Source organism: Anopheles aquasalis, chromosome 3 (assembly GCF_943734665.1).
Source record: "Anopheles aquasalis chromosome 3, idAnoAquaMG_Q_19, whole genome shotgun sequence".
NCBI classification, from domain to species: domain Eukaryota; kingdom Metazoa; phylum Arthropoda; class Insecta; order Diptera; family Culicidae; genus Anopheles; species Anopheles aquasalis.
In genome coordinates this window covers 46,624,064-46,632,785 of record NC_064878.1, presented here as the reverse complement: position 1 = coordinate 46,632,785, position 8,722 = coordinate 46,624,064, and the positions used below count along the sequence as shown (strand labels likewise).

The window sequence follows — 8,722 nt, the reverse complement described above, 5'->3', positions numbered from 1 at the left end:
ATTACTGGCTTAATGAATTCACTCATCGCACGATGTGGTAACCGAAGGATTCCATACTTTTTCGAACCATGATTGATAGGGCGGACAGTTTAGCTGGTTTGAAAAACACTTTCGCACTTAAATTTCTTTCCGAATGTCAGCGACAAAAGAATGGCAACGCATCAGGCAGGTGGAACGGTGACAATATTTATTAGCACGATTTTGGAGGAGTCTCATTCGCTTTTTTCCGAATGACTTTCGGTTTGTATTGGAATTTTGAAGATGTTGCATAAATTGGTATACTTTTAAAGTCTCGGCATTCAGCGCTTACCGCCGTGTTAGCCTGCGAACCCTTTCCTCTTATACTGTTGCCTTTCCTTGCTTTACTGGTTTCGATTGACGATTGTACGTAAGTGGTTTTGTTGTTTGCGATTTTTGTGCATTACATGGAGAAACAGTTTAACGGAGATATTATCTTACATAGTTACTTCGTGAGGGTTGCGTAAAGAGTGACATTCAAACAGCACTTTTTTTTGCCTTTATTAGGCTTTATTGCGATAATAGATTAATCTGATTTTATTTATTGATCAAAAATAAAGCTGAATGTTTGCTAACCTCGCCAGGCCTGCTGAATGATGGGTTTGGGGTTTTGCAGACACGCGCACGCACACAAGGAACACATAAAAATAGAATATTTAAAGGCCATCGGCCGCCTAGAACAAAATGTTATTGGTTTTATGATACATTCTAATTTATATAATACTATATTAGTAGTACATCGAGAAGTGCTCTCAGGCATAACGCACCTGCGATATCGTTCAAGTCAGAAATAGAAAATGGCTTTCATATTACCAATAGCTCGTTGATTAGCCTTCAAATGTATCATCTCCTGGTTTGCTGTCTAGATTACTTTACAATTTGCTTATCTAATGCATAAAGAATGGAAGAATGCAGTGCTTTGTGGTTGAATGTTGATGTTTTTGCTTTCTAATTTGACTCTCCCCATGTTTATGGAAGGCATTTTTAACATCGTTCTGTAATAGCATGCTAAAGGTGGGACAGGTTGTATTGGGTGATTCGACGAAAGCGCGACCTAATGGCACCTATTTTGCCATGTATATGCTTCATGTTGGAATGCGCCAGCGCTTTCACTTATGCTACGTTAATGTTTAATCCTTTTTAAGCTGCTTCATTATGTATTCAGTGAGTACGATCATAGTCAATAATCATTATCTTATCGTTAGCGAGTCGAACCATTTGTTTGAAGTAGAACAACAAACACAGGTAAAAATGGAATAATTTGAACCCTTGCGCTATTGGGTTTACCTATGCATTGCTACCCTTTTCTGCTAATAGATGCATAAATGATGACCTATGTACTGACAATTGAATGCCGATTGCAGCTGATGTGATCCCGGATCCATGTGCTTGTTTTAGTTGAATGTTTTCATTTTAAGGCCATATCATTATACAGTTACTATCATTTTTATGTTCATTTTCAATCGAATCGAATGCACTTTTCCCTTTTCCACCATGGTGTGTCTAAATGGCGTGCTTATGCTTTTGCTCGGCATACCACGTTGGGATGTACATAAAGGGGAGTCGTTTGCACACGGTGCCTCTGTTCTACTCAAACTCTACGTTGCCCAGCACGATTTCCATTTTCAGCTACTGTAAAATTGGTTGTTTTCCATTGGCGGAGTGTGTTTTGTGTAAGCACTGATCGTCGTCCTTTAACCTACTGGTCTACAGTTTGGCATTCGGTACCTCAGTGCTGTGGCAAACACAAACCCACATAATTCTCCCACTCAATGTAAATATATATATGTATGTATATATATTGTCATGTTTCGATCAACTGTTGAAGTGGTTTAGAGCCTTCTGCAGCCACGGGGGCAACCCACCTTTTCCATGTTCATCCAGGAGCACGATCGCCATTGCCCGTGCTTGAAACATTAGAAAACAAAGCCGAACTGAAGAATGTAAAAGATTTCAGTTCAGGACTGCTTGGAAAATTGCTTGCTTTTCTCGGCACGCCAGCACACACCGACACACACTCATCATCCTCCAGGTTCCGCCTCATGTGGGGGGATTGTTTCATCATCAATCATTTGTCTGCTTCGTTTTTCTTCGACAAAAACATAGCAAAGCAAAGCAAAGCAAAAAAAAAATGCAGAAAAAATTGTTTGTCAGTTTGTCGTCGCCACGCGACCGAGGAGGCCAATGTTTGATTTTACTCAGCGATGTGAAGCAAAGATATCAATCGCAAAGTCATCATTTTGTCGTCATTTTTTTTTCTCCGTGGGATGTTTTTTGTTGTTGCTCTTTCCTCGATTCGGTGTCCTATCTCGTTGTCTCTCGCCTTCAGCCGCTGGTGCTCGCTCCGAGTCGAAGCGAAAGTTTTGTTTGGCGCATTTTTCGAAATCATCACTTTTTGCAGCCGTGCCGCCATCTCGCCAATACGGGGACGTACGGGTAGCTCTAGGGGCTTGCTCTGTGGCTCTGTCGACTGAGCGACATTAGCGATAACGATGAAATTCAATAAAACTTTTCATTCACTGCCATCAACTCTGGGTGAGCCGGTGACTGATCCATTTTACACGCAACCGACCTTTGCTCGACGCGCGTAAAAAAACGGCCTCGATACATTTAATATCATAAACCCGGTTCGGTCCGGAGCCGTGCAATCATGCGTGATCCAATGCGTGGTGGCCATTCTCGGACTAATGGGTCCGGACCTCCAGTCACATTAATGGCTGCATGGGGCGCCCTTTTGTGAATGACCGAGACCGTTTTCCCGTTTTGAAGAAGGTGTAAAAGGCCAAAAAGATCAATCCAATTGACGCTGATATAACCACATCTTTCGGAGGAATAGCGCCGAAGATGACCGCGTTAGTCGCGTTAGTGCTGGATACTGTTTAAAATTAGAATCCATCATCCCGCAGCAGCGCTCAGTGTATCAGTGTGTGTGCGCGTGTATGTGAGGGCGTATGTGTGGCTAGAACTCACCCCTGCCTCCTCCCTCCACGGGAAGGACATGGGTAGCACTCAATTTAATCTTTATCGGGTTGTGGGATCCCTTCAGAACTTTATCAATCCCTCCGCGGTGCTCCAGGCGCGGCCTGGTATCAAATCCCGAAGCGAAGTGCTGGTAATTTGATTTCCGGGCGTAACTTGGTCCGATGGTGGCTCACGTGATGTTCTAAGAACTCGGTGGCTAAAAGGCGGTCCAAACAAAACGGGTTGGGTTGTTTTGATTGATTGAAATTGATTCGATTAGAGGGAAAGGGAACGGGCCCCGGGAACCCCGGGAAGTGAATTCTGATCCGGAAGTGTCTTAAGAGGCACACGGAAAGAGAGAAAGGCAGAGACAGAGGAAGGGAGAGAGAGTTTTGTCAAACGATTTGTGACGGACGGTGGTAGTGGTGGTGGTTTGATGGAGCGCCCAGGTGGAATTTACTTTTGAAGAAGAAAAGGACACTGTTCCTATGACAAATCCACTCTACGCGATGCGATGATCCGGTTGCGTAAGAATGAGGTTTGATGGATTGAATTTACTTTTAGTGGAAGGTCCGAGCAGAGCTGGACGAGGACAATGGTGTCCGAACGACATCGATAGTGTTGAGGAACAGAAATCAAATTACTACCAAAACCGGGGCGACATTCTAATTTCAAACGAAATCCATTCTTTCTCACTCTTTGACTCTCTTCTGATTCTTTCCCTTGGTCGGATGCTGCGCTCGAAGCTGTACTAACTTCGGACACGCGTCAGCTGTGTGGAACCTTGCTAGTAGCTACGGCGAAATGTGGAAAATTGGACAAAAACTTGAGCAGCAAATTGGAGGCAAAACTAATGATAATGAAAGAAAAACACTCGACCCCTCTCGTTGGCAAGCTGTTCGCGCAGTAGGAACGCGGAATGCAGTTAAGCTTCTTCTAGGTCCCGAGCGACGACGACACCGTTGACTTTTCGTCGCCGGTTCCGTCTGTTTTTCCTAACTTTCTTATTGATGGAATCTGACGTTTTACCTTTCGCTCCTCGTGAGCGACGTCAGACGACGTGGAAAAAACGGTGGTGAAAGCAGAAAAAGAGCAGTACGACAGGAGCTAGTAGGTAGTAAATTTAATTAAAAGCAAAATAGCTCAGCAAATTCGTAGCTACGATGCACTCTCTGCGTTGGTTACTGGCGGGCATCGGGGCGTTGTGCGCCGTTTGTGTTATTCTTTCCCAATTCTTGGGCACCGTTCTGATCCAACTTTTGCATTGGAATGCTAGGGAAGCACCCCGCTACTTCTATGAGCGTGAGTCTTTGGAAACTAATTTATAAATCTTTTTACATTTGCAATGTGCACGTTAATTGGTGCTGAGTCCGGTGACGATGGCACTATTCATAGCGTAAATAAGGTAGTGCATAAGGGGAGGGAAAACCAATTATCCTCTGAACGCGACATTATGGACGCATTGTCGATGTCAAGCTTCACTTCTCCGGGGCTGTCAATCAGGCTGCCAAGCGAGCTAGGTGCAGAGGGCCTTTTTTTCTGGTAGTTTGCGACAGATTATGCTAATGTCGATTTCGATTGGTTGAACAGTTCCTTTAAATCCGTCCGCATTCTGATGTTTTCTTTGTTCGGTTCGAATTTCATCAAAAGTGAACGTTTATTTCGATTTCAAAAAACGGAAATAAAAATCACCCGCTCCCCGTAACCGAGGACGTCGATTTGCTGCTGCATAACAAACAAATGTTCGAAACGGTTTGCCAATGATTACCCTGCTATCGATCCGGCTGCCAGAGTGCGCTCAGGAGCGTGTTTATTTTATTTTTCTATTATCTGCACCGGTGCACCGGTGGATCGGCCCGTGACAGGACTCAGTGACCGTCCGGCCACTGTACCCGAGGGGGAAGGTTGTCCCTCGCGAGAGGTTATGGCTGAGTGGCCAGTTTTTGTGGCTGTGTGTGTATACAGAATTTTAATTTCAATTACCTATCGATCTAATTGGATTGGATAATTTAATTTCATGGTGGGATAGAGATCGTTACCCTCGCGTGTGCTGCCGAGTCCATGTCCGGGGTGTCCAGCTACAGCTCATTGCTTCGGACATTTACTAGCCCCGGGAGGAGCGGGGCATTTTCGCTCGTGTTTGGCGAGGAGTGGAGCAGCATTTCGCTAATTGAACCTTTGTTGCATGTTGTTTTGGTAGAATATGAGCACGAAGTTGCTCGTTTTCACTGTCGTACTTGGTAACCGTACTGCTGTTGAATGATGAAAGAAGCTCAATGGAGTAGACTTGAAACTTTTCCTCCTGCCTTTATACCACGATAACGATCCACCCCTAGTATTGAAAATGGCAATTAGGGAAGCGAAAGTAAACACATCGATGATTGAAGTTATGATTTGTTTCAATTCGTCATTAAGATGGCCAAGGATGATGAAAGTAAGCTCGAAGAGCGAGCACTGCCGCGGTCCTAAGTGGAGTCACTCGGCCTAACATCTCTCGAAACAGGACGCCTTAGATTGTAAAAATGGCTACAAAGAACACGAAACGAGTCTACAATTGACGTGCAGGTAGCGTGCACTTCTATGGATACATATAACGTACTTTTCGTAATTGAAATGGGAAGGAAGTGCTGCTGCTATCTAGCCCACTAGTGTTGTTTTAGTGTGGCATTCGTAATTGCACCAACTGTTTGTAAAATATGCTTTTTGATCTTAGCTAATTGACTGCAGAATGTAATGCTTTAGGCTTAGCGCACTACCCTGTGCGCACATTAAAAGTGCAGTAAAACAATATAAAGTATAAGAAAGCCTCAACCAATTGGCGATAAATATGGATAAAAAACTAAAGGAGAAGAACTAATATATCTGGGAGAAACTTAAGAAAATTGAAGCTGTAATTAAATCAATTATGACAAAACGATTCAAAGAAAACATGAACTAAAAGTACCCAATGTTTAGAATGTAGCGGTGAAGAGATGAAAGGCGAAGACAAAGAATGCCATTGCAATGTTACTGGAATCGGATGATAGAAGGAAACCGCTTAAAGGTTGCATGGGCAATAAGTATGCTATCCTATAAGTAACGGGAGTAATTAGTCGAACAAGAAACAGTAAAACGCAATAACGAAACGATAGACTTACCCGTGCATAAAAAACATCGCAACCCACAAAATGAGTGTTCTTTGCAACATGCACTAACGATCGATAAAATGGTTTCGGAGCGAAGCTGCAGCAACACCACAACAGCGGCAGACGGGAGGAACAACGATGCGGAGTTTAAACCACGGCAGCCACCATACAGGCTCTACTAGTTGGGAGTATGCGGACATACCGTTTATGATTTGCATAGACTCCGGAGTAGAGGCAGACCTCTTTATAGGACAGAATGAGAGGAAGATGGAATGCCAGACTGTGTAGATGATGAGAACGTGCGATGAGAAGGAGGAAAGTCGGCAACTCAAGACATAGGAGACCTCTCCATCGAGACGATAAAAACTGAGAAGAAACTGAGCAAATTTCTCCAGATACAGAAAAAACAAAAGCGAAGAAAAAAGGAGAAAAACAGGAAATGCATATCGAAAAAAAACCAAAAACCGAAAAGTAATAAGTAGTCGGACGCAAGTTGGTTTTAGTTTTTTTCTGATGTGTGTGAAATTGATTATTATTCGCTCTTTCTTTGTTTCCTCCTCCATTTTTTTTTGTTTGTTTTGTGTTTTGTCTATTTGTTTCACTTTGATGCCATCGGTTTCAAAACTGTGCCTGTCCGGTATCGCGCCATTGCTTCCGTGTTCTTCTTCTTCTTCTTCCCTTCTTTCATTACGCTCTTTCGTGCTATTCTTGACTGCTTTGCGCTCTGTTTTCTGGTTTTTCCTTACTCGTTTTGACCATCGTCTTCTCCCTTGCGAGCGCACAGCGAATCGAGTATCGAGAGTGTTAATCGGGCGGATAATCTCTGTGTTTATGAGTGGCCTGTGTACCCATTTCTCGTGATCACGCGGCCTGGTCCGGGTCCGGGTGCATTTTTCGCTCGTTTCAATAAGTCTTCCCCCGCTCCTCCAATTTGTGGAGCAGGAGGGAGCCGACTTCACCCACTTCGATCCTTATCGGAAAAACGTAAAAAGTTGCTCACGATTGTGTGCATCAGCTTCCCTCTCTGTCTCTCTCTCTCTCTGTCCCTCACTCTCCCTCCTCTCTTTCCCATATCGCATCCAGAAGTTCTCCTTTCTTGCTTCTTGAATTGATTCCGCTCCTTTCTCTCTTTACTCTTTCCATGTTTCGGGGTTTCTTTCGCGTTTCTTTCCACCGTTTACTAACTAGCAATAATGGTAAGCATCATCAGAGTAATTCACAATTCATTTGTAAATTGTATTTGTTCAATTTTTTTGGTTTCCCCCCTTTCTTTGCTTTTGCTTCGCTTCAGAGAGGAGTGGAGTGAGTGAGTGAGTGAGTGAGTGAACGTCGTGTTGCATGATGGATTTTGTCCATTTTTCTATCGTCTAGCCTTGCCACGATGAGGATTGATAGAATGCTTTTGATGGGGAATCGGGACTAGTTTCTTACATTAGTTCACCATTTAACGTCTTTTTCGCAAATGGGACACAGGGATGCCAGGGATAGATGTTGGCGCGTTTGTATTCGCGATTCCTCTCCACTCACAGTAACAGTCAATAGCAGTTTGTAGTGTTAAGGATGGCGAAGGGAGGAGGAGTAGTTGCATCTTGTTTTAATGTTTCCTTGCGCTCAAGATTGCGTGAAAAGGTTATGCGTGTTTTGTAAGCGCCCCTACTGGGGTTTCTTCTTCTTCTTCTTGCTGTTGCTGCTCTGAGTCTGCTTTTGTGTAGGAGTGGGTCGTCGTTCTTTAAACATTAGTTTATTTAGCATTAGAGTTAGAGAAAAGTTGTTGGGTTTTTGTAGCCGTTTAGCTGATAACGCTGTTGCTGTTGCCTATGTTTGCTTACTGATGTGGGTTTTGCTGTGTATATGGGGTTGCTGGTTGCTGAAGGGGCCCTTTACCTGTTGCACCACTGGCACCACTTTTTAAACCGCGCCCTAACCCGTACGAGGAAAAAGGGGAAAATGAAAGATGCGCCACTCAGCGATGCACATCCAATCGTCAACACACACCACACCCTCTGAGGTGACGGCAATCTATAGCTGCTTCCGTGTCCGCCCACATTCTTACGCTGATACTGCTGGCGTTGTGCATTATTTTAGTTGCTTTAGCGCGTGTGTTGATGTGCAACTTTTGCGCCCGCCCAAAATGCCCCTGTGTTGTTTCCAATTGTGCATCCTCCTCTTCAAACTTTATTGCGCCCGGACCAGTCGGACTGCAAAACCAGTGGTTCTGCTGCTGGATGGTGGAGTGGTTTGGTCGGCCGTCAAAATTCGACACTTTCCCTACCATCGCGACACATCATAACGCGTCAAGAGCCCCTAACTCTTCTGCGCGCACGGTTTTGGCAGAACATTGCCCGAAAATCCCGATCTAGGCCTCCAGCCCTGCGCTTCACTTTGGTTTATCCGCCTTGTTCACTCACTCTATTTCCAGCTTTGCTCCGCTACGACGATGGTTCCTTTGTTTCGTCTTCTTTTTTTCATTTCTTCTTCCTCTTGTTCTTCTTCTTCTTCTTCTTCTTCTTCTTCTTCTTTTTCATTTGCTTTGTTCAGTTATGATAAAAATTAATTTATAATAATTGTAATTTATTATCATAGTATTTTTAAATATTTGTTTTACTTTTTTCCTTTTC

At 43.8% G+C, this 8,722-nt stretch overlaps 1 protein-coding gene across 1 annotated transcript in view; it reads right to left on the bottom strand.

The window, feature by feature from the left end:
- Positions 1–201: 201 nt before the first annotated feature.
- The window catches only part of LOC126578930 (RNA-binding protein Musashi homolog Rbp6), a 568,145-nt gene continuing 559,624 nt past the window's right edge, over positions 202–8,722 (bottom strand). The window contains exon 17 of the transcript XR_007608412.1: positions 202–3,196. The gene's annotated coding sequence lies outside the window, so the exon portion shown is untranslated. The remainder of the gene's footprint in view (positions 3,197–8,722) is intronic.